Source organism: Pongo abelii, chromosome 8 (genome assembly GCF_028885655.2).
Source record: "Pongo abelii isolate AG06213 chromosome 8, NHGRI_mPonAbe1-v2.0_pri, whole genome shotgun sequence".
NCBI classification, from domain to species: Eukaryota; Metazoa; Chordata; class Mammalia; order Primates; family Hominidae; genus Pongo; species Pongo abelii.
In genome coordinates this window covers 38,498,894-38,524,646 of record NC_071993.2, presented here as the reverse complement: position 1 = coordinate 38,524,646, position 25,753 = coordinate 38,498,894, and positions in this window count along the sequence as shown.

The following is a 25,753-nucleotide window of genomic DNA, read 5'->3' as shown; positions in this document are numbered from 1 at the left end:
CTTGGGATCCCCCCCTGACAAGAGACCCTCTGCCTGCTTAGGAGCCCGGGACTGCATGACCCCCCTGGGATGAGCCTGTGGAATGCCGGAAAGGCACTGGCCTCCACTGGATGTCCCCAGCCGCCTCTTCTGACATGCCACTTTTTTTCTTGGACTTCCTCAACACCCCCGTGAAACCCTATGAGCCCGTCTCCGTCCTTCGGGGACTTCTTGTCGATTTGGGCTACCCTCTTGTCCTGCCTCAACCTCCCCCTGAAACGCTAGGGGCCTGTCTCCGTTTCCCGGGGAACTTCTTGCCATCTTGGGGTTCCCTCTTGATGAGAGACACGCTCCCTGGGTCCGAGCCCGGTACTGCAAGACCCCACTGGGTCAGGCCTAGTGTATGCGGGGAAGGCACTGGCCTCTGCTGGATAACCCCAGCCTCCTCTTTTGCCTAGACGCTTTTTTTCTTGGCCTGTCTCAACGTCCCCCTGAAACCCTAGGTTCCTATCTGTGTCACCCGGGGGACTTCTTGCCATCTTGTGGTGCCCCCTGATGAGAGTCATGCTCCCTGGGTGGGAGCCTGGGATTCTACAACTCTTCTAAGACGGGCCTGGTTCATGCAGGGAAGGCAGTGGCCTCCGCTGCATGGCCGCAGTCGCCTCTTCTACCTAGCCACTTTTTTTCTTGGCCTGCCTCAATGTCCTCCTGAAACCCTAGGGACCTGTCCTTGTTTCCCGGGACAATTCTTGCCACCTTGGGTTGAGCTCCTGGGGAGAGGCACGATCCCTGGGAGGGAGCCCGAAACTCCACAATCTTCCTGGGTCGGGCTGGTGGCATGCCAGAAAGGCACTTTCTTCTGCTGGATGACCTCAGCCGCCTCCTTCCCCTCGCCACTTTTTTCTTGGCCCGCCTCAATCTTCTCCTGAAACCCTAGGGGCCTGTCTCCGTCCCCTGGGGGAATTCTTGCCTCCTTGGGGTGCCCTCCTGGAAAGTGACATGCATCCTGGGTGGGAGCCCGGCACTCCACAACGGGGTCAGGCCTGGGGCATGGCGGGAAGGCACTGGCCTCAGCTGGAGACCATAGACAACTCTACGCCATCGCCGCTTTTTTTCATGACCTGACTCAACATCCCCCTGAAACCCTAGAATCCTGTCTTCATCCCCCGGGGGACTTATTGCCATCTTGGGGTGATCCACTGATAAGAGATACCCATCCTGGGTAGGAGCCCGGGACTCCATGACCACCCTGGGTCTGGCCTGGGGCTTGCCAGGAAAGCACTGGTCTTCAATGGATGAGCCCAGCCTCAGCTTCTGCCTCCCCACTTTCTTTCTTGGCCTGCCTCAACCTCCCTCTGAAACCCTAGGGGTCTGTCTCTGTCCCCCGGGGGGACTTCTTGTCGCCTTGGGGTGCCCTCCTGGTGAGAGACACGGGTACTGGGTGACAGCCCGGGACTCCACGACAGCCTTAGGTCGGGCCTGGTGCATGCTAGGAAGGCACTGGCTTCTGCTGGATGACCCCAGCCCCCTGCTCGCCCTCGCCGCTTTATTTCTTGGCCTGCCTCAACGTCTCTCTGAAACCCTAGGGGCCTGTCTCTGTTCCCCAGGTGACTGCCAGCCATCTTTGGGAGCCCTCCTGATGAGAGAGCCGCTGGGTGGGAGTCCGGGACTCCAGAAACCCGTGTTGGGTGTGGGGCATGCCGGGAAGGCACTGGCCGCCGCTGGATGACCCCAGCCGCCTCTTCTGCCTTGCCACTTTGCTTGTTGGTCTGCCTCAAAGTCCCCCTGAAACTCTAGGGGCCTGTTCCTGTCAGGGATTTTTGTCGCCTTGAGGTGCCCTTTTGGGGAGGGGAAGGTTTTCTCGGTAAAAGCCCAAGACTCCATGATTCCCCTGGCTCAGGCATGGGGCATGCCGCGAAGGCACTGGCCTCCTCTGGCCGACCCCAACAGACTCCTCGCCCTCGCCGCCTTTTTGTTTGGCCTGCCTCAATGTCCCCCTGAAACCTAGGGGCCTGTCTCTGTCCCTTGAGGGACTTCTTGCCATCTTGCCTGATGAGAGACCCAATGCCTGGGGGTGGGGAGCGTAGGACTCCACGACCCCTCTGGGACAGGTCTGTCTCATGCTGGAAAGGCACCGGCCTCCGCTGGATGACCCCAGCCACCTCTTCTGCCTCACCGCATTTTTTCGTGGCCTGCCTCAACGCCCCCTGAAACCCAAGGGGCCTGTCCCCTTTCCCCTGAAGACTTCCTCCCATTTTGGTGTGCCCCTGGGTAGACATGCTTCCTGGTTGGTTGCCTGGGACTCCACAACCCCCCTGGGTTGGGCCTGGGGCCTGCCAGGAAGACACTGGCCTCCGCTGGACGACCCCAGCCGCATTTTCCCCCTCGTGGCTCGCTGGGCGGGAGCCCGGGACTCCACGAACCCCTGTTAGACCTGTGGCATGCCGGGAAGGCACTGGCCTCCGCTGGATGACCCCAGCCGCCTCTTCTGCCTTGCCGCTGTTTTTCTTGGCCTGACTTAACATACCCCTGAGACCCTAGGGGCCTGTCTCTGTCCCCGGGGGGATGTAGGGGCCTTGATGTGCCCTCATGGGGGAGACACGTTTTCTCAGTAAAAGCACAGGACTCCACATTTCCCCTGGGTCGGGCCTGGGACATGCCAGGAAGGCACTGGCCTCCACTGGATATGGTGGCCTTTTTTCTAGGCCTGCCTCAACCTACCCCTGAAATCCTAGGAGCCTGTCTCCATTTCACGGGGGACTTCTTGCCATCTTGTGGTGCCCCCCTGATGAGAGACCCCCTGCCTGGGTGGGAGCCCGGGACTCCCCAGACCCCCTGGGTCGAGCCTGTGGCATGCCGGAACGGCACTGGCCTCCACTGGATGTCCCCAGCCGCCTCTTCTGCCTCGCTGCTTTTTTTCTTGGCCTGCCTCAACCTCCCCCTGAAACCCTATGGGCCTGTCCCCGTCCTTTGGGGACTTCTTGCCGATTTGTGTTGCCCTCCAGGGTAGAGACACACTTCCTGGGTGGGAGTCCGGGACTCCATGGCCTTCCTGGGTCGAGCCTGGAGCATGCCAGGAAGGCACTGGCCTCCACTAGATGACCCCAGCCGCCTCCTCGCCCTCGCCGCTTTGTTTCTCGTCCTGCCTCAACGTCCCCCTGAAACCCTAGGGGCCTGTCTCTGTCCAGTGGGGTAATTCTTGCCGTCTTGGGATGCCCTCCCATGGAGAGACATGCTCCCTTGTTGGGAGCCTGGGACTCCACGACCCTCCAGGATCAAGCCTGGAGCATGCCGGTAAAGCACAGGCATCCGCAGGATGACAGCGGCTGCCTCCTCACCCTCTCTGGTTTTTTTTTTCTTGGCCAGGCTCAACGTCCCCCTGAAACCTTTGGGGCCTGTCTCCGTCCCCCGGGGGAGTTCTTGCCGCCTTGGGATGCCCTCATGGGGACAGACTCGCATCCTGAGTGAGAGCCTGGGACTTCACGACCACCCTGTGTCAGGCCTGGGGCATGACAGGAAGGAACTGGCCTCTGCTGAATGAGCCCAACCACCTCCTCTCCCTCGCCACTTTTTTCTTGGCCTGCCTCTGTAGCAGGACGAGTCGCAGACAAAACTCCTCAGACACCAGATTAAAGAAGGAAGAGGTTTTTTATTCGGCCGAGAGCGTTGGCAGACTTGTGTCTTAAGAGTCGAGCTCTCCGAAAAAGAAACTCCTAGCCTTTTTAAGGGCTTACAACTCTAAGGGGTCTATGTGAAAAAGTCATAATAGATCAAGTAAGCGTAAGGATCATGACTGGGGGCTACATACATCGGCTAACAGAACAAAAAGTTTTACAGTGCTTTCTCATACAATGTCTGGAATTTACAGATAACACCAGTAGCTTTGGTCAGGGGTTAATATTATGATTATTTTAGCCACCAGGGCCAGGTGATGGTGCCAAGGTCGTCTAGCTATTTATCTTACTTCTGTTTCTTTCCAACTTTTTGCTTTCTCCCTTTTTCTCCTGTCTTATAAACTAGGGAAAAGGGGAGGTTGGGGAGAAACTGAGAAGGACAACAGGAGAAGTGGTAGCCTCATACCATACCTCAACATACCCCTGAAACCCTATGGGACTGTTTTCGCCCCCCGCGGATTTCTTTCCATCTTGGGGTGGCCCCCCGGTGAAAGACCCGCTTGCTGGATGGGAGCCGGGGCCTCCACGCACCCCTGTGTAGGATCTGGGGCATGCCAGGAAGGCACTGGCATCTGCTGGATGACCCCAGCTTCCTCTTCTGTTTCACCGCTTTTGTTGTTGGCCTGCCTCAATGTCCCCCTGAAACCCTAGGAGCTTGCCTCCGTCCCCCGGGGGGCTTCTTGCCACCTTGGGATGCCCTCCTAGGGAGAGATACCCATCCTGGTTGGGAGCCTAGGACTCCACGACTGTCTTGGGTCCAGCCTGGGGCATGCCGGGAAGACACTGGCCTTTGCTGGATGACCTCAGCCACCTCCTTGCCCTCGCCGCTTTTTTTATTTGCCTGCCTCAACTTCCACTTGAAACTTTAGGGGCCTGTCTCCGTCCCCCAGGGGACTTCTTTTTCCCATGGAGTGCCCACCTGGGGAGAGACACGCATCCTGGGTGGGAACCCAGGACTACACGAGCCCCTGTGTCAAGCCTTGGGCATGCCTGGACGGCACTGGCGTCGGGTAAATGATCCCAGCTGTCTCCTCGCCCACGCCGCTTTTTTTATTGGCCAGCCTCAACGTCCCCCTGAAGTACTAGTGGCCTGTTTTCATCCCCCGGGAGAAGTCTTGCCGCATTGGGGTGCCCTCCTGGAAAGAGACACGCTTACTGAGTGGGAGCCCAAGACTGCACGATTCTTCTGGGTCAGGCCTGGGGCATGCCGGCAAGGCACTGGCCTGTGCTAGACGATGGCAGCTGCCTCTTCTGCCTCGCCGCTCTTTCTCTTGGCCTGCCTCAATGTCCCCCAGAAACCCCAGAGTCCTGTCCCCATCTCCCGGGGAACTCCTTGCCACCTTGGGGTGCCCTCCTGGGGGGAGACATGCTCTCTGGGTGGGAGCCTGGGACTCCATGACCCCCCTGGTTTGGGCCTGGGGCATGCCTGAAGGCACTAGTCTCTGCTGGATGACCCTAGTCAACTCCTCGCTGTTGCCGCAATTTTTTTTTTTTTTTGGCCTGCCTCAATGTCCCTGTGAAACACTAGGGGCCTGTCTCCATCCCCCGGTGGACTTCTTGCCACCTTTGTGTGCCCTCCTGGGGAGAGACACGCATCCTGTGTGGGAGCCCAGGACTCCACGACTTACCTGGGTCAGGCCTGGGGCATGCCGGGAAAGATCTGGCCTCAGCTGGATGACCCCAGCCGCCTCCTCTCTCTCGCAGCTTTTTTTCTTGGCCTGCCTCAATGTCCCCGTGGAACCCTAGGGGCCTCTCCCTGTCCCCCAGGGGACTTCTTGCCACCTTAGGGTGCCCTCTTGGGGAGAGCCACGCATCCTGGGTGGGAGCCGCCCAGGACTCAACCACCCTGGGTCTGGCGTGGCGCACGCCGGGAAAGCACTGGCCTTTGCTGGATGACCCCAGCCACCTCCTCGCCCTCGACACTTTTATTCTTGGTCTGCCTCAACTTCCCCCTGAAAGCCTAGCCGCCTGTCTCCGTCTCCAGGGGGATTTCTTGCAGCCTAGGTGTGCCCTCCTGGGAGAGACACGCATCCTGGGTGAAAGCCCAGGACTCCACAACTCCCCTGGGTCGGGCCTGGGGCATGACAGAAAGGCACTGGTCTCCGCTGGATGACCCCAGACACCTCCTCGCCCTCGCCGCTTTTTTTCTTAGCTTGCCTCAACGTCCCGCTGAAACCCTAGGAGCCTGTCTCCGTCTCTTGGGGGACTTCATGCTGCCTTGGGGTGCTCTGCTGGGGAGAGGCACGCATCCTGGTTGGGAGTCTGGGACTCCACGAACCCCCTGGGTCGGGCCTGAGGCATGCTGGGAAAGAATTGGCCTCCGCTGGAAGACCATAGCAACCTCTTCTGCATCCCTTCTTTTTTTCTTGGCCTGCCTCAACTTCCATCTGAAACCCCAGGGGCCTGTCTCCCTCCCTTCGGAAACTTCTTGCGGCCTTGGAGTGCCCTCCTGGGTTGAGACACGCACATTGGGTGAGAGCCCATGACTCCATGGCCTTCCTGGGTAGAGCCTGAACATGCCAGGAAGGCACTGGCCTCCGCTGGATGACCCCAGCTGCCTACTCACCCTAGCCACTTTGTTTCTTGTCTTGCAGCAACGTGCCCTTGAAACCCTAGGGGCCTGTTTCTGTCCAGTGGGACACTTCTTGCCATCTTGGGATGCCCTCCTGTGGAGAGACACACTCCCTGGTTGGGAGCCCCGGACTCCACGACCCTCCTGGGACAAGACTGGGGCAATCTGGTAAGGCTCAGGCATCCACAAGATGACTGCAGCCGCCTCCTCGCCCTAGCCCGATTTTTTCTTGGCCAGCCTCAACATCCCCGTGAAACTTTGGGGCCTGTCTCCGTCCCCCGGGGGACTTCTTGCCGTCTTGGGGTGCCCTCCTGGGGAGAGCCACGCATCCTGGGTGGGAGCCTGGGACTCCACGATCACCCTGGGTCCGGCGTGGTGCATGCCATGAAGGCACTGGACATTGCTGGATGACCCCAACTGACTCTTCGCCCTGGATGCTTTTTGTCTTGGCCTGCCTCAACGTTCCTCTGAAAGCCTAGTGGCCTGTTTCCACCTTCCAGAGGACTTCTTGCCGCCTAGGAGTGCCCTCCTGGGGAGAGACAGGCATACTGGGTGAAAGCCCGGGATTCCACGACCCCCCTGTGTCAAGCCTGGGGCATGACGGAAAGGCACTGGCCGCTTGATGACCCCAGCCACGGCCTCACCCTAGCTGCTTTTTCCCTAGCCTGCCTCAACATCCACCTGAAACCCTACGGCACTGATTCTGTCCCTTCAGGGACTTCAGGCCCCCCTTCTCGGCCGAGCCGTTTTTTTTCCTTCCAGAGCTGCCTCAACCTTTCCTTTCAGGCCTGACATGCGGTGGCCACCTGCTGGGGCATGCTTGCCGCTTTGGTGTGCCCCCGTGGGCGAGACAATCACCCTGGGTGCAAGCTAGGAACTCCACGATCCTCTGGGCCTGGCGCAAGGGCAACCAGGAAGGCACTTTCATCCCTGGGAGGTCCCAGGCCCCCTTTTCGTCAGCGCTGTTTTTTTTTTTCCTTCCAGAGTTGCCTCAACTTCCCCTTTGAAACCTGATGTGCTGTCCCCTTCCCTTGGGGGCCTTCTTGACGCTTTGGGGTGCCCACTATGAGTGAGTCAGGCACCCTGGGCGCAAGCCAGGGACTCCACTACCCATCCGGGTCTGGTGCAAATGCTGAGGGAAGGCACTTTCATCCATGGGAGGACCCAGGCCCCACGCCTTGGCCGCGTCGTTTTTTTTTTTTTTTTTCCTTGGAGAGCTACCTCAGTCTTTCCTTTCAAGCCTGACGTGCTGTGGCTTTCCCCCTGGGGCATTCTTGCCACTTTGGGGTTCCCCCGTGGGCAAGACAACACATTGGGTGCATAATAGGGACTCAATAACCCCCCGGGCCCACTGCAGAGGCTGCCGGAAAGGCACTTTCATCCGTGGAAGGACCCAAGCCCCCCTTCTCGGCCGCGCCCATTTTTTTCCTTCCAGAGCTGCCTCAACCTCCCCTTTTAAGCCTGACGTGCCGTAACCTTCCTCATGGGGCATACTTGCCGCTTTGGGGTGGCCCCGTGGGCGAGACATGCACCCTGGATGAAAGCTAGGGACTCCACGACACCCCAGGCCTGGCGCAGGGGCTGCCGTGAAGGCACTTCTGTCCGTGGGAGCACCCAGGCCCCCTTCCCCAGCCGCGCCGTATTTTTTCCTTCCAGAGCTGCCTCAACCACCCCTTTCAAGCCTGATGGGCTGTACATTCCTTTGGAGGCCTTCTTCCCACTTTGAGGTGCCCTCCGTGAGTGACACAAACACCCTGGGTGCAAGCCAGAAACTCCACGACACCCCCTGATCCAGCACATGGGCTTCCAGGAAGGGACTTTCATCCTTGGGAGGTCCCAAGCCCCCTCCTCGGTCAGGCCATATTTTTTCCTTCCATGGCTGCCTCAACCTCACTTTTCATGCCTGAAGTGCTGTGGTTTTCCTCCTGGGGCATTCTTGCCACTTTAGGGTGCCCCCCGTGAGCTAGACACGCACCCTGGGTGCAAGCAAGGGACTCCAAGACCCACCCGGGCTGGCACAGCAGCTGCCGGGAATACACTTTTATCCGTGGGAGGATCCAGGCCCCCCATTCGGTAACTCCGTTTTTTTTCCTTCCAGAGCTGCCTTAACGTCCCCTTTCAAGCTGACATGCTCTCCCCTTCCCTTGGAGGTATTCTTGCCGTTTTGGGGTGCCCCTGTAAGCGAGACACGCAACCTGGGTGCAAGCTGGGGACTCCACGACACCCCCTGCCCGGCACAGGGCCTGCCGGGTAGGTACTTTCTTCCATGGGAGGACCCAGAACCCCCTTTTCGCTGTGCCTTTTTTTTCCTTCCAGAGCTGCCTCAACTTCCCTTTTCAAGCCCCAAGTGTTGTCCCCTTCCCTCGGGGGCTTTCTTACTGCTCTGTGGTGTCCCCCCGTAGGTGAGACACGCAGCCTGGTGCAAGCCAAGGACTCCATGACCCCCCCCCCAGGCCTGGCGCAGGGGCTGCAGGGAAGGCACTTTCTTCCGTGGGAGGACCTGGGCCCCCTCCTCGGCGGCACCATTTTCTTTCCTTCCAGAGATGCCTCAACATCTCCTTTCAAGCATGACGTGCCATGGCCTTCCTCCTGGGGCATTCTTGCCACTTTGGTGTGCCCTCGTGGGCAAGACGCGCACCCTGGGTGCAAGCTAGGGACTCCACCACTGCCCACGCCAGGTGACTGGGCTGCTGGGAAGGCACTTTCATCCGTGGGAGGACCCAGGTCCCCCTCCTCAGCTGCGATCTCTTTTTTCCTTCCTTAGCTGCCTCAACCTCCCCTTTCAAGCCTGATGCGCCGTCGACCTTTCCTGGGGTATCTTTGACATTTTGGGAGTTCCCCCGTGGATGAGACATGCACCCTGGGTGCAAGTTAGGGACCCCAAGACCACCCAGCCAGGGACATGAGCTACCGAAAAGGCACTTTCATCCCCGGAAGGACCTAGGACCCCTTTTCAGCCGCGCCATTTTTTCCTTCCAGATCTGCCTCAACCTCCCCTTTCAAGCCTGATGTGCAGTTTCCTTGCTTAGGGGTCTTACTTGACACTTTGGAGTGCCCCCGTGAGCGAGACATGCACCCTGGGTGCAAGCCAGGGACTTCACGTCCCCAGCAGGTCCCAGCGCAGGGGCAGACAGGTAGGCACTTTCATCCGTAGGAGGACCCAGGGAACCCCACTCCTCGGCTGCGCCGTTTTCTTTTCTTCCAGAGCTACCGCAACCTCCTCTTTCAAGCCTGACGTGCCGTGGCCTTCGTCCTGACGCATTCTTGCCACTTAGGGGTGCCACCGTGGGGAAGACATGCACCCTGGGTGCAAGCTAGGGACTCCGCAACACCCTGGGCCGGGTCCAGTCCCTGCAGGGAAGGCACTTTTGTGCGTGGGATGACCCAGTCCCCCCTTTTCGGCCACGCCATTTTTTTTTTCTTCCAGAGCTCCCTCAACCTCTACTTTCAAGCCTGATTGCTGTTCCATTCCCTTGGGGGCATTCTTACCGTTTTGGGTTGCCCCCCGTGAGTGAGACAACCACTCTGAGTGCAAGCCAGGGACTACATGAACCCCTGGGCCCGGTGCAGGGGCTGCCGGCAAGGCACTTTCATCCATGGGAGGACCCAGGTCCCCCTCCTTGGCCGCACTGTTTTTTTCCTGCCAGTGCTACCTCAGCCTCCACTTTCAAGCCTGAGGTCCGTGGCCTTCCTTCTGGGGCGTTCTTGCCACTTTGGGGTGCCCCTGTGGGTGAGACACGGACCCTGGGTGCAAGCTAGGGACCCCACGACCCCCCAGGCCAGCGCAGGGGCTGCCGGGAAGCCACTTTCATCCATGGGAGGACCCAGGTCCCCCTTTTCGGCCATGCCATTTTTCTTTTCTTCCAGAGCTGCCTCAACTTCTCCTTTCAAGCCTGACGTCCTGTCTCCTTCCCTTGGGGGCCTTCTTGCCACTTTGGGGTCCCAGGGCCCAGCACAGGAGCTGCCGGGAAGGCACGTTCATTCGTGAAAGAACCCAGGCCCTCCTCTTCGGCCGTGCCATTTTTTCTCCTTCCAGAACTGCCTCAACCTCCCGTTTCAAGCCTGACATGCCGTGGACTTCCTCCTGGGGCATTCCTGCCACTTTGGGGTGCCCCCTTGAGGGACACACGCACCCTTGGTGCAAGCTAGGGACTCCACGACTCCCTGGCCCAGTGCAGGGGTTGCCGGGAAGGCACTTTCGTCCGTGGGTGGACCTAGGCTCCCCTCTACGATCACACAACTTTTTTCCCTTCCAGAGCTGCCTCAACCTCCCTTTCAAGCCTGACGTGCTGATTCCTTCTCTTGGAGGCCTTCTTGTCGCTTTGGGTTGACCCCGTGAGCGAGTCAGGGTGCGAGCCAGGGACTCCACGACCCCCACTCCGGGTCTGTCGGAAAGGCTACCGGGAAGGCATTTTCATCCGTGGGATGACCCAGGCCCCCCTCCTGTGCCGCGCTGTTTTTTTCTTTTTTTTTTTTTTTCCCCAGAGCTGACTCAACCTCCTTATTCAAGCCAGACCTGCCGTGGCCTTCCTCCTGGGGCATTCTTGCTGCTTTAGGGTGCCCCTTGGGCGAGGCACGCACCCTGGGTCCAAGCTAAGGACACCAGGATACATCCCCCTCCCCGGGACTGGCGCAGGGGCTGCCAGAAAGGCACTTTCGTCTGTGGGACAACCCAGGCCTCCCTGTTCAGCTTTTTATTGCTTCCAAAGCTGCCTCAACCTCCCCTTTGATGCCTGACATGCTGTCTGATTCCCTTAGGGGCCTTCTTGCCACTTTGGGGTGCCTCCTGTGAGTGAGACTCACACCCTTCGTGGAAGCCATAGACTCCACGACCCCCCGGGGACCAGCGCAGGGGCTTCCGGGAAGGCACTTTCATCCATGAAAGGATTCAGGCCCCCGTTTTCGGCCGAGCCATCTTTTTGCCTTCCAGACCTGCTTCAACCTCCCCTTTCAAGACTGGCATGCTGTCCCCTTCCCTTGGGGGACTTCTTGCCTCTTGGTGGTGACCCCCTCCCCCACCCGAGGGCGAGACACACACCCTAGGTGCAAGCCAGGGACTCCACGATGCCTTCCCCGCAGGGGCTGCCAGGAAAGCACTTTCATTTGTGGGACGAACCAGGTTCCCCTCCTCGGCTACGCCATTTTTTTCCTTCCAGAGCTACTTCAACCTCCACTTTCAAGACCCAGGTGCCATGGCATTCCTCCTGGGGCGTTCTTGCCACTTTGGGGTGCCCCTGTCAGCGAGAAACCCACCCTTGGTGCAAGCTAGGGACCCCACGGCCCCCCGGTCCCGGCACAGGGGATGCCGGCATGGCACTTTCGTCCGTGGGAGGACCCAGGGCCCCCACCTAGGCAGTGCCGTTTTTTTTTTTGGTTCCAGAGGTGACACAAACTCCCCTTTCAAGCCTGACATGCTGTCCCCTTCCCTTGGGGGCCTTGTTGCCGCTTAGGAGTGCCCCCTTGAGGGACACATGCACCCTGGGTGCAAGTCAGAAACTCCACGACGCCCCCCTCCCCGCCCAGGTCCGGCGCAGGGGCTGCCGGGAAGGCACTTTTATCCCTGGGTCGACCCAGGCCCCACTTTTCGCCGGCTTTTTTTTTTTTTTTTCCTTCCAGAGCTTCCTCGAGCTCCCCTTTCTAGCCTGAAGTGCCATGGCCATCACGCTGGGGCATTCTTGCTTCTTTGGGGTGCCCCAACGAGAGAGACACACAACCTGGGTGCAAGTTAGGGACTCTACGATCCCCCCGGGCCCGGCGCAGGGGTTGCCGGGAAAGCACTTTTGTCCGGAAGACCCAGGCACCCTTATTCGGACGCCCAGTTTGTTTTTTGTTTTTTTTTTTTTTTCCCTGCAGAGCTTCCTCAACCTCCCCTTTCAAGCCTGACGTGCTGTTACCTTGCTTCTTGCTGCTCTGAAGTGCCCAGCACTTCTTGCTGCTCTGAAGTGCCCACCATTAGCTAGACACGCACCCGTGGTGCAATCCAGGGACCCCACGAATCCCCGGGCCCGGCGCACGGGTTGCCGAGAAGGCACTTTAATCTGTAGGATGACCCAGGCACCGCTCCTTGGCCGTGCCATTTTTTTTCTTCAAGAGCTGCCTCAACCTCCCCTTTCAAGCCTGACATGCTGTGGCCTTCCTCCTGGGGCATTCGAGCCGCTTTGGGGTGCCCCCGTGGGAGATACATGCATCCTGGGTGCAAGCTAGGGAATCCATGACCCCCCGGGCCCGGCTCAGGGGTTGCCGGGAAGGCACTGTTGTCCGTGGGAGGAGCCAGGCATGCCTATTCGGGCGCGCTGTTTTATTTTTTCCCCCAGAGCTTACTCAACCTCCCCTTTCAAGCCTAACATGCTGTTCCCTTCCCTTGGGAGACTTCTTGCCGCTTTGGCGTGACCCCTGTGCACGAGACCCTCACCCAGGGTGCAATCCAGGGACCTCAGGAATACCCAGGCCCGGTGCAGAGACTGCCCGTAAGGCAGTTTCATTAGTGGGATGACCCAGACACCGATCCTCGGCCGCGCCGTTTTTTTTTACTTGAGCTGTCTCAACCTCCCCTTTCAAGCCTGACGTGCTATGGCCTTCCTCCTGGGGCATTCGAGCCGCTTTGGGGTGCCCCCGTGGGCGAGACACGCACACTGGGTGCAAGCTAGGGACTCCACGACCCCCCAGACCCGGTGCATGGGTTTCCGGGAAAACACTTTCGTCCTTGAGAGGACCCATGCCCCCCTCCTCGGCTGCACTTTTTAGTTTCCTTCCAGAGCTGCCACAACCTCCCTTTTCAAGCCTGACGTGTGGTGGCTTTTCTCCTGCTGCATTCTTTCCATTTTGGGGTGCCCCCCTGGGCGAGACACGCACCCTGGGTCCAAGCTAGGGGTTCCACAACGTCCCTGGCCTGGTGCAGAGGCTTCTGGAAAGGCACTTTCTTCCAAAGGAAGACCCAAGTACCCCTTTTCGGTTGTGACATTTTTTTTTCATCCTTTTCTTTTTTATTTTTGCTTCCAGAGTTGCCTCAACCTCCCCTTTCAAGCCTGATGTGCCGTGGCCTTCCTCCTGGGGCATTGCTGCCACTTTGGGGTGCCCCCTTGGGCGAGACAAGGCCCCTGGGTGCAAGCTAGGGAATCCATGACCCACTGGGCCTGGCGCAGGGGCCGCCGGGAAGGCTCTTTAGTCTGTGGGAGGACCCAGGCCCCCCACCTTGGCCGCGCCGCTTTTTCTCCTTCCAGAGCTGTCTCAACCTCCTTTTTCAAGCATGACGTGTAGTCACCTTCCTCCTGGGGCATTCCTGCTGCTTTGGGGTGCCCCCTTGGGCGATACACACAAACTGGGTGCAAGCTAAGGACTCCACAACCCTCCGGGCCCAGTGCAGGGGCTGCTGGGTAGGCACTTTTGTCGGTGCGTGGACCCACGACCCCCTCCACTGCCGCTCCATTTTGTTTTCCTTCCAGAGCTGCCTCAACCTCCCCTTTAAAGCCTGATGTGCTGTCCCCTTTCCTTGGGGGCCTTCTTGTCACTTTGGGTTGCCCCCTGTGAGCCAATCACATTCCCCAGGTGCCAGCCAGGGATGCCACGACTCCCGCCCCCCACCCCGGGTTCATCAGATAGGCTGCCGGGAAGGCACTTAAATCCGTGGGATATCCCTGGCCCACTCCTGTGCCTCTCAGTTTTTTGTTTTTTGTTTTTTTCTAGAGCTGCCCCAACCTCCTTTTTCAAGCCTGACGTACTGTGGCCTTCCTCCTGGGGCATTATTGCCGCTTTGGGGTGCCCCTGTGGGCGAGACACGCACCCTAGATGCAACCTAGTGACTCCACGATCCCCCAGACCGGTGCAGGTGCTGCCAGGAAGGCACCTTCGTACGTTGGAGAACTCTGGTCCCCGTCCTCAGCCGCGCCTTTTTTTTCCTTCCAGAGCTGCCTCAACCTTCCCTTACAAGCCTGACATGCCGTCGGCATCCTCCTGGGGAATCCTTGCCGTTTTGCGGTGACCCCGTGTGCGAGATACGCACCCTGGGTGCAAGCTAGGGACTCCATGACCCCCTGAGCCTGGCGCAGAGGTTGCCGGGAAGGCACTTTCATTCGTGGGAAGACCCAGAACCCCCACCTCGGCCACGCCTTTTTTTTTTTCCCTTCCAGAGCTGCCTGAAACTCCCCTTTCAAGCCTGAGGTAAGGTGGCCTTCCTCCTGGGACATTCTTGCCACTTTGGGGTGCCGTCTTGCATGACACACGCACCCTGGGTGTAAGCTAGGGACTCCACGAACCCCCGGGCCTGGCGCAGGTCCGCCGGTAAGGCACACTCATACATGGGAGGAATCAAACACCAGTCCTCGGCCGCGCCATTTTTTTTTCCTTCCAGAGCTGCCTCAACCTCCGGTTTTAAACCTGACGTGCTGTCGCCTTCCTCCTGGGACATCCCCGCAGTTTTGCGGTGCCCCAATGGGCGACACACGCACCCTGGGTGGAAACGAGGGACTCCACCACCCCCCGGTTTTGGAGCAGGGGCTGCTGGGAAAGCACAATCGTTCGTGGGAAGACCCAGGCTCTCCTCCTGGGCCACGCCATTTTTTTTCCCTTTCAGAGCTGCCTCAATCACCCCTTTCAAGCCTGACGTGCCCTGGCCTTCCTCCTGGGGATTTCTTGCTGTGTTTGGGTGCCCCGTGGGCGAGACACACATCCTGGGGGCAAGCTAGGTATTCCACGACCCCCTGAACCCGGTGCAGAAGCTGTGAGGAAGGCACTTTCATCCGTGGGAGGACACAGGCCCTTCTCCTCTGCCCTACCGTTTGTCTTTTTTTTCTTCCAGAGCTGCCTCAGCCTCCCCTTTCAAGCCTGACGTGCTGTCTCCTTCACTGGGGGCCTTCTTGCCGCTTTGGTGTGCCCCCTGTGAGTGAGACATGCAGCCTGGGTGCAAGCCAGCGACCCCACGACCCCCCCACCCCGGGCCCAGGCACAGGGCCTGCCGTGAAGGCACTTTCATCCCTAGGGGGACCCAGTCCCCCTCTTCGGCCCTGCCTTTTTTTTCCTTCCAGAGCTGCCTCACTCTCCCCTTTAAAGCCTGATGTGACCTGGCCTTCCTGGGGCATTCTTGCCGCTTTGGGGTGCTCCTGTGGGCAAGACATGCACCCTGGGTGCAAGCTAGGGACTCCACGACCCTCCAGACCCAGCGCTGGGGATGCTGGGAAGGCACTTTGGTAAGTGAGAGGACCCAGGCACCTTTCCTCAGCCATGCTGTCTTTTTTCCTTCCTGTGCTGCCTCAACCTCCCCTTTCAAGTATGACGTGCTGTCCCCTTCACTTGGTGGCATTCTTGCCACTTTGGGGTGCCCCCCGTAAGTGAGACACGCACCCAGGGTGCAAGCCAGGGACTCCATGACCCCCCTCTGGCCCGGCGCATGGGCTGCCAGGAAGGCACTTTCATGCGTGGGAGGACCCAGGCCCCTCTCCTCTGCTGCGCCATTGTTTTTTCTTCCAGAGCTGCCTCATCCTCTCCTTTCAAGCCTGAAGTGCCGCCGCCTTTCTCCTGGAGTATTCTTGCTGCTTTGGGATGCTCCCATGGGTGAGACATGCACCCTGAGTGCAACCTAGGGACTCCACGACCACCCGGGCCCAGCACAGGGGCAGACGGGTAGGCACTTTAGTCCGTGGGAAAATCCAGTACCCCTTTTTGGCCTTGCGGATTTTTTTTTCCTTCCAAAGATGCCTCAACCTCTTCTTTCAAGCCTGACGTGCTGTCCTTTTTTTCTTTGGGGCCTTCTCGCTGCTTCGGGGTGCCCCGCGTGAGGAGACACGCACCCTGGGTGCAATCCAGATTTTCCACGTATCCCCCGGGCCCAGCGCAGGGGCTGCCAGGAAGGCACTTTCATCCGTGGGACAACCCAGGCCTCCCTCCTTGGCCGCCCTTTGTTTTTTCTTTTCAGACCCACCTCAACCTCCCCTTCCAAGTGGGACGTGCTGTGGCCTTCCTCCTGGGGCACTCTTGCTGCTTTTGGGTGCCCCCCACGGGCAAAACAAGCACCCTGGGTGCAAGCTAGCGACTCCATGATCTCCCGGGCCCAGCGCAGGAGCTGCTGGGAAGGCATTTTCATCCATAGGATGACCCAGGTCCCTGTCCTCCGCCCCGCTGTTATTTTTCCTTGCGGAGTTGCCTCAACGTCACGCCTGACGTGAAGTCGCCTTCCTCCTGGGGCATCCTTGTCAATTTATGGTGCCCCCCCTGTGTAAGACACGCACCCTGGGTGCAAGTTAGGGACCCCCGGGCACAAAGACTGCCGGGAAGGCACTTTCGTACATGGGACGACACAGGACACCCTCCTCGGCCGCGCAGCTTTTTTTCCTTCCGGAGCTGCCTCAACATCCCCTTTCAAGCCTGACGTGCTGTTCTCTTCCCTTGGGTGCCTTTTTGCTGCTTTTGAATGCTCCCCGTGAGCGAAACACACACCCTGGGTGCAAGGCAAGGATGCCATGACTCCACAGGGCCCAGCGCATGGGTTGCGGGATGGCACTTTCATCCGTGGGAGGGCACAGGCCCCTCTTTTCGGTCGCACAGTTTTTTTTTTTTTTGTTTTGTTTTTGTTTTTTTTTTTTTACTGCCAGAGCTGCCTCAACCTCCCCTTTCAAACCTGACCCGCGGTCCCCTTCTGGGGGTCTTCTTGCCACATTGGTGTGCCTCCGTGGGCAGGACACACACCCTGGGTGCAAGCCAGGGACTCCACGACCCCCCCAAGCCAGGCGCAGAGGCTGCCGGGAGGGCACTTTCATCCGTGGCATGGCCCAGGACACCCTCCTCAGTGGCACCACTTTTTTTCCCTTCCGGAGCTTCCTCAATGTCCCCTTTCAAGCCTAACGTGCCGTCCCCTTTCCTTGGGTGCCTTTTTCCCACTTTTGGGTGCCTCCGATGAACGAAACACGCACCTTGGGTGCAAGGCAGGGACTCCATGACTCCCCGGGGCCTGGCGCAGCAGTTGCTGGGAAGGCACTTTCATCCGTGGGAGGATACAGGTCCCCCTTTACGGCCGCAGTTTTTTTTACTTCCAGAGCTTCCTCAGCCTCCCATTTCAAGCCTGACATGCCATCCCTTTCTCTTGTAGGACTTCTTGCCGCTTTGGGGTGCCCCCGTGGGTGAGACACGCACCCTGGGTGCAAGTCAGGGACTCCACGAATCCCCGGGCTGGCGCAGGGGCTGCCAGGAAGGCACTTTTGTCCGTTGGAGAACCGAGGCTCTTCTCATTGGCTGCACCATTTTTTTTCCTTCCACAGTAGCCTCAACATCCCCTTTGAAGCCTGACGTGCTGTGACCTTCCTCCTCGGGCATTCTTGCCGCTCTGGGGTGTCCCCATGGGTGAGACTCGCACCCTGAGTACAAGCTAGGGACTCCACCAACCCCCAGGCCTGGCGCAGGGGCTGCTGGGAAGGCACTTTCGCCCGTGAGAACACCCAGGCCGCCTCCTTGGGTGCACCTTTTTTTCCTTCCATAGCTGCCTCAACCTCCCCTTTCAAACCTGACGTGCCATGGCCTTCCTCCTGAGGCATTCTTGCCACTTGGGAGTGCCCCAGTGGGGGAGACACGCGCCCTGAGTGCAAGCTATGGACTTCACGACCCGCCAGGGCCCGGCCAGGGGCTGCCGGGAAGGCAATTTCGTCCTTGGGAGGACCCAGGTCCCCTCCTCCTCGGCCGCACCATTTTTTGTTTTCTTCCAGAGCTGCCTCAATGTCTTCTTTCAAGCCTGACGTGCGGTTGCCTTCCTCCTGGAGTATGCTTGCCACTTTGGGTTGCCCCCCTCTTGGAGTATGCTTGCCACTTTGAGTTGCCCCCATGTACCAGAAACACACCCTGGGTGCAAGCAAGGGACTCCACGACCCCCCAGGCCCAGCGCAGGGGCTGCCAGGAAGGCACTTTCACCCATGGGAAAACCCAGGTCCTGATCCTCCGCCGCGCGGTTTTTTTTTCCCTTCCAGAGCTGCTTCACCGTGCCCCCCGCCCCCACCCCGCTTCAAGCCTGACGTGACTTCCCCTTCTCTTGGGGGCCGTTTTGCCACTTTAGGGTGTCCCGTTGGAGAGACACGCACCCTGGGTGCAAGTCATGGACTCCACTACACCCCCGGGGCCTGGAACAGGGGCTGCCAGAAAGGCACTTTCCTTTGTGGTACGACCCAGGCACCCCTCCTTGGCTGCGCCGTTATTTTGCTTTTGTTTTTTTTTCCAGAAGTGCCTCAACCTCCCCTTTCAAGCCTGATGTGCCATGGTTTTACTCCTGGAGCATTATTGAAGCTTTGGGGTGCCCCCATGAATGAGACACACACCTTGGGTACAAGCTAGGAACTCCGCGACCACTAGGGCCCTGCGTAGGGGGTGGCGGGAAGGCACTTCCCTCCGTGGGAGGAACCAGGCCTCCCTCTTCGGTCGCCCAGTTTTTTTCCTTCCAGAGCTGCCTCAATGCCCCCTTTCAAGACTGATGGGCCATGGCCTTCCCCCTGAGGGACTTCTTACCGCTTTGGGGTGCCCTCGTGGGCGACACACGCACCCTGGTGATGATCAGTGATTCCATGACCACCCAAGCTAGGCATAGGGGCTGCCAGGAAGGTACTTTCGTCCGTGAGAGGAACCAGGCCCCTCTCGTCCGCGCCATTTTTTTCCACCAGAGCTGCCTCAATTTCCCCTTTCAAGCCAGATGTGCAGTCGCCTTCCTTTAGGGCCATTCTTGCCGCTTTGGGGTGCCTCCCGTGAGGGAGACATGCACCCTGTGTGCAATCCAGGAACTCCACGACCCCCCCCCCCCACCCAAGGCTCGACGCAGGGGCTGCCGAAAATGCACTTTCATCCGTAGGAGGAATCAGGCCCCCATCCTCGGTCGTGCCGCTATTTTTATTCCTTCCAGAGCTGCCTCAACCTCCCCTTTCAAGCCTGACGTGCCGTGGCCTACCTTCTAGGGCATTCTTGCCGTTTTGGGGTGCCCCTGTGGGCTAGACATGCACCCTGGGTGCAAGCTAGGGACTCCACAGACACACAAAAACGGGCGCAGGGGCTGCTGGGAAAGCACTTACTTTCGTGGAAAGCCCCAGGTCCCCTCCTCTGGGGGGTCGTGGAGTCCCTAGCTTGCACCCAGGCTGCGTGTCACCCCCATGGGCGCACCCAAAGCTGGAAGAAGTCTCCCAAGGGAAGGGGATGGCACGTCAGGATTGAAAGGGGAGGTTGAGGCAGCTCCGGAAGGAAAACAACGGCACGGCAGAAAAGGGGGGCCTGAGTCCTCCCAGGGAGGAACGTGCTTTCCCGGCAGCCCCTGCACCGGACACGGGGCATGGTGGAGTCCCTAGCTTACACCCAGAGCGTGTCTCGCCCAAGCTGGCACCCCAAAGCGCCAGGAATTCCCCAGGAGGAAGGCTACCGCATGTCGGATTTGAAAGGTCAGGTTGAGGAAGCTCTGCAAGGAAAAAAAACGGCGCGGTGGAAAAGGGGGGCCTGGGTCCTCCCACGGATGAAAGAGCCTTCCCGGCAGGTACTGCACCAGGCCAAGGGGCTCCTGGAGTCCCTAGCTTGCATCCAGGGTGCATGCCTCATCCACGGGGGCACCCCAAAGCGGCAAGAATGCCCCAGGAGGAAGGCCATGGCACGTCAGGCTTGAAAGGGGAGGTTGAGGCAGCTCTGGAAGGGAAAAAAATGGTGCGGACTAAATGCAGGGCCTGGGTCTTTCCACAGATGAAAGTGCCTTCCCGTCAGCCCCTGTGCCGGGCATTGCGGGGGCTGGGGTGGGGGGTCAAGCAGTCCCTGACTTGCACCCAGGGAGCGTGTCTCACTCATGGGGGGCACCCCAAAGGGGCAAGAAGGCCTTCGAGAGAAGGGGACAGCATGTAAGGCTTAAAAGGGTAGGTTGAGGCAGCTCTGTAAGGAAAAAAATGGCGCGGCTGAGGAGGTGGTCCTGGGTCCTCCCACGGATGAAAATGCCTTCCAAGCAGCCCCTGCTCCGGGCCCGGGGTGGTCGTGGAGTCCCTGGCTTGCACCAAGGGTGCGTGTCTCGCTAACGGCAGGCATCCCAAATCAGCAAGAAGACCTCCAAGGGAAGGGGACAGCATGTCAGGGTTGAAACGGGAGGTTGAGGCAGCACTGGAAGGAAAAAAAATGGCGCAGCTGAGGAGCGGGGACTGGGTCCTTCCACGGACGAAAGTGTCTTACTGGCAGAAACTGCGCCAGGCCCGGGGGGTGGGGGTTGTGCATACCCTAGCTTGCACCCATGGTGCGTGGTTCGCCCACAGGTGCACAGCAAAGCTGCAAGAGTGACCCAGGAGGAAGGCCATGGCTAGTCAGGTTGAAAAGATCAGTTTGAGGCAGCTCAGGAAGAAAATAAACGGCGCGGCAGAGGAGGGGTCCTGGGTCCTTTCACGTATGAAAGTGACTTCCCGGCATCCCCTGTGCCGGGCCGGAGGGTCTTGGTGTCCATACCTTGCACCTAGGTGCGGTGTTTCGCATACTGGGGCACCGAAAGCACAAGGATGCCCAAAAGGAAGGCAACAGCACGTGAGGCTTGAAAGGAGAGGTTGAGGCAGCTCTGGAATGAAAAAAAAAAAAAAAAAAAAAACGGCGCGGCTGAGGAGGTTTGCCTGGGTCCTCCCACGGACAAAAGTGTCCTCCCGGCAGCCCCTGGGCCGGGCCTGGAGCATCCTGGAGTCCCTAGCTTGCACCCAGAGTGCGTATCCGGCCCACGGGGGCACGCCAAAGTGGGAAGAATGCCCTAGGAGGAAGTTCACGGCACGTCAACCTTGAAAGGGAAGGTTGAGGCAGCACTGGAAGGGTAAAAAACGGCGCAGCCGAGGAAGGGGTCTGGGTCCTCCCACGGCTGAAAGTACCTTCCCAGCAGACCCTGCGCCCCACCTGGGGGTTTCCTAGAGTCCCTTGCTTGAAACCAGGGTGCGCGTCTCCCTCACGGGGGGCACCCCAAAGCGTCTAAGAAGGCCCCCAAGGGAAAAGGAAAGCATGTCAGGCTTGAAAGGGGAGGTTGAGGCCGCTCTAGAAAAAAAAAGCATCACGGCCGTAAAGGGGGGCCTGGGTCCTCCCACGGATGAAAGTGCCTTCCCGGCAGCTCTTTCACTGGGCCCGGGGGGTCGTGGATACCCAAGCTTGCACCCAGGTTGCGTATCTCACATACAGGTGCACCCCAAAGAGGCAAGGATGCCCCAGGAGGAAGTCCACGGCACATAAGGCTTGAAAAGAGTGGGTGAAGCTTCTCTTCAGGGGGAAAAAAAAAAAAAAAATGGCACGGCCAGGGAGGGAAGCCTGGGTCTTCCCAAGGATGAGAGTGCCTTCCTGGCCGACCCTGCGCCGGGCCCTGGGGAGTCTTGGAGTCCTTTCTTTTCAGCCAGGGTGCGTGTCTCGCTCACGGGGGGCACCCCAAAGAGGCAAGAAGTCCCCCAAGGGAAGGGGACAGCAAGTCAGCCTTGAAAGAAAAGGTTGAGGCAGCTCTGGAATGAAAAAAACGGCACTGTCAAGGAGGAAGGCCTGGGTCCTCCCAGGAATGAAAGTGCCTTCCCAGCAGCCACTGTGCTGGGCCCGGTGGTTCATGGTGTCCCTAGCTTGCACCCAGGGTGCGTGTTTCGCATACAGGGGCACCCCAAAGCGTCAAGGATGCGGCAGAAGGAAGGCAACGGCACGTCAGGCTTGAAAAGGGAGGTTGAGACAGCTCTGGAAGGAAAAAAATGGCACAGCCAAGGAAGGAGGCCTGGGTCCTCCCACGGATGAAAGTGTCTTCCCGGCAGCCCATGGGCCAGGCCAGCAACGTCGTGGAGTCCCTAGATTTCACCTAGAGTGCGTGTCTCGCCTATGGGGGCACCCCAAAGTGACAGAAAAGCCCCAGGAGGAACCGACATCAGGCCTGAAAGGGGAGATTGAGGCAGCTCTGGAAGAAAAAACAACGGCGCAACCGAGGAGGGGGCATAGGCCCTCCCACGGATGAAAGTGCCTTTCTGGCAGCCGCTGCGCCAGGCCCGGGGGATCGTGGTGTCCCTGACTTGCACCGAGGCTGCGTGTTTCACTTAAGGGGGGCACCTGAAAGCAGCAAGAGTTCTCCGAAGGGAAAGGGACAACACGTCAGGCTTGAAAAAGAAAGGTTGAGCCACCTCTGGAAGGAAAAAAAAAACGGCGCGGCATAGGAGGGGGGCCTGAGTCCTCCCACGGATGAAGGGCCTTCCCGGCAGCCCCTGGGCCAGGCGCGCAGCATCGTGGAGTCCCTAGCTTGCACCCAGGGTGCCTGTCTCACCCATGGGGGCATGCCAAAGTGGCAAGAATACCCAAGAAGGAAGGCCATGGCACTTCAGGCTTGAAAGGGGAGACTGAGGCAGTTCTGGAAGGAAAAAAAATGGTGCGGCCGAAGACAGGGGCCTGGGTTTTCTCACGGATGAAAGGGCCTTCCCGGCAGCCCCTGCGCCGGGACTGGGAAGTCATAGAGTCCCTGCCTTGCACCCAGGTTCAATGTCTCGATCATGGGGGGCACCCCAAAGCGGCAAGAAGACCCACAAGGGAATGTGACAGCTCATCAGGCTTGAAACGGGAGGTTGAGGCAGCTCTGGAAGGAAAAAGAGCAGCATGGCCGAAAACCGGGGGCATGGGTCTTCCCATGGACGAAAGTGCCTTCCCGGCAGCCCCTGATCCAGGCCTAGGAGTTGGTGGAGTCCCTAGCTTGCACCCAGGGTGTGTTTCTAGCCCACGGGGGCACCCCAAAGCAAAAAGGATGCCCCAGAAGGAAGGCAACGTCACGTCAGGCTTGAAAGGGGAGGTTGAGGCAGCTCCGGGAAAAAAAAAGGCGCGAGGAGCAGTCCTGGGTCCTCCCACGAACGAAAGTGTCTTCCTGGCAAACCCTGTACCGGGCCCAGGGTGTCGCGGAGTCCCTAGCTTGCACCCAGGGTGCGTGTCTCACCCACAGGGGCACCCCAAAGCAGCAAGAATACCCCGGGAGTTAGGCCATGGCATGTCAGGCTTGAAAGGGGTGATTGAGGCAGCTCCGGAAGAAAAAAAATACCCGCACGGCCGAGGAGGGGGCCTGGGTCCTCCGATGGATGAAAGTACCTTCCTGGCAGCCCCTGGGCCAGGCCAGGGAGTCGTGGAGTCCCTGGCTTGCACCCAGGGTGCGTGTCTCACTCACGGTGGTCACCCCAAAGCAGCAAAAAGGGCCCCACTTGAAGGGGAGAGCACATCAGCCCTGAAAAAAAAAGGTTGAGGCAGCTCTGCAAGAAAAAAAAAAAAAACAGCGCGGCCGAGGAGGGTGGCCTGGGTTCTCCCATGGATGAAAGTGCCTTCCTGGAAGACCCTGCGTAGGGACCAGGGGTCATGGAGTCCCTAGCTTGCACCCGGGGGCGTGTCTTGCCCACAGGTGCACCACAAAGCAGCAACAATGCTCCAGGAGGAAAGTCATGGCATGCATGGCAGGCTTGAAAGGGGAGATTGAGGCAGCTTTGGAAGGAAAAAATAAACGGCGCGGCCAAGGAGCGGGGCCTGGGTCCTCCCACGCATGAAAGTGTCTTCCTGGCAGATCCTGCCCCTTGCGGGGGGTGGGGGGGTCGTAGAGTCCCTGGCTTGCACCCAGGGTGTGTGTCTCGCTCGGAGGGCACCCCAAAGCAGCAGGAAGGCCCCTAAGGAAAGGGGACAGCAAGTCAGGCTTGAAAGGAGAGGTTTAGGCAGCTCTGGAAGGAACAAAAACAGCGTGGCTGAAAAGGGGGGCCTGGCTCCTCTCACGGATGAAAGTGCCTTCCCAGCAGCACCTGCGCCGGGCCCAGGGGGTTGGGGAGTCCCCAGCTTGCACCCAGGGTGTGTGTCTTGCCCATGGGGCCACCCCGAAGCAGCAAGAATGCCCCAGGAGGTAGGCCACAGAATGTCAGGCTTGAAAGACGTGGTTGAGGCAGCTCTGGAAGGAAAATAAAAGGTGTGGGCAGAGGAGAAGGACTTAGGTCTTTCAGCAGATGAAAGTACCTCCCAGCAGCCCCTGAGCCGGGCCTGGAAGAGTCACTGAGTACCTGGCTTGCACCCAGGGTGCGTGTCTCACTCACAGGGTTCATTCAAAAGGGCAAGAATGCCCCGAAGAGTAGGGAGTATGTCAGCCTTGAAAAAAAAGGTTGAGGCAGCTCTGGAGCAGAAAAAAAAAAAAAATGGTGTGGCAGAGGAGGGGTCCTGGGTCCTCCCACAACCGAAAGTGCCTTCCCGGCAGCCCCTGTACAGGACCCAGGTGGTCGTGGTGTCCCTAGCTTGCACCCAGGGTTCGTGTTTCGCATACGGGGGCACCCCAGAAAGGCAATGATATGTCAGGCTTGAAAGGGTGGTTGAGGCAGCTCTGGAAGGAAAAAAAATGGCGTGCCCGAGGAGGAAAGGGGGTCTGGGTCTGAGTCTTTCAAAAGATGAAAGTGCCTTCCCAGCAGCCCCTGCGCCAGGCCCGTGGGAGTCGTGGAGTCCCTGGCTTGCACCAGGTTGCGTGTCTTACTCATAGGGGTCACCCCAAAGCGCTAAGAAGGCCTCCCAAGGGAAGGAGAGAGCACGACAGCTTTGAACAAAAAAGTTGAGGCGGCTCTGGAAGGGAAAAAATGGCGTGGCCAAGGAAGAGGGCCTGGGTCCTCTCACAGATGAAAGTGCGTTCCCAAGGGCCCCTGCTCTGGGCCCAGGGGGTCATGGTGTCCCTAGCTTGCACCCAGGGTGCATGTTTCACATACTGGGGCACCGAAAGCACAAGGATGCCCAAGAAGGAAGGTGACGGCACATGAGGCTTGAAAGGAGAGGTTGAGGCATCTCTGAAAGGAAAAAAAATGGCACGGCCTAGGAGTGAGGCCTGGGTCCTCTCACAGACGAAAGTCTCCTCCCGACAGCCCCTGGGCCGGCCCGCAGCGTCGTGGAGTCCCTAGCTTGCACCTTGGGTGTGTGTTCCACCCACGAGGGCACCTAAAGCGGCAAGAATGGCCTAGGAGGAAGTTCATGGCACGTCAGGCTTAAAAGGGGAGGTTGAGGCAGCTCTTGAAGAAAAAAAAAACAGCGTGGTGGACGACTTGCGCATGGGTCGGCCCACGGAGGGTACTGCCTTTCTCAAGACCCTGCGTTTTGTTCGGGGGTTCGTGGAGTCCCTAGCTTGCAGCCAGGGTGTGTATCTTGCTCACGGGGGCACCCCTAAGCACAAGGATGCCCAAGAAGAAAGGCGACTGTTCGTCAGGCTTGAAAGCGGTGGTTGAGGCAGCTCTGGAAGGAAAAAAAAAAACAACGCGATCGACGAGTTGGGTGTGGGTCTTCCCACGGAACATAGTTCATTTCCGGCAGCCCCCCCTCCCCGGCTGGTCCGGATGGTCGTGGAGTCCCTGGTTTGCACCAGGGGTGCCTGTCTCGCTCACGGGAGGCACCGGAAAATGGCAAGAAGGCCCCCAACGGAAGGGGACAGTATGTCGTCAGGCTTGAAAGGGGAGGTTGAGGCACCTCTGGAAGAAAAAAAAAAGGGTGTGGCCGAAAAGGGAAGCCTGGGTTCTCACACGGACTAAAGTGCCTTCCTGGCAGAACCTGCTCTGGGTCTGGGGGTCGTGGAGTC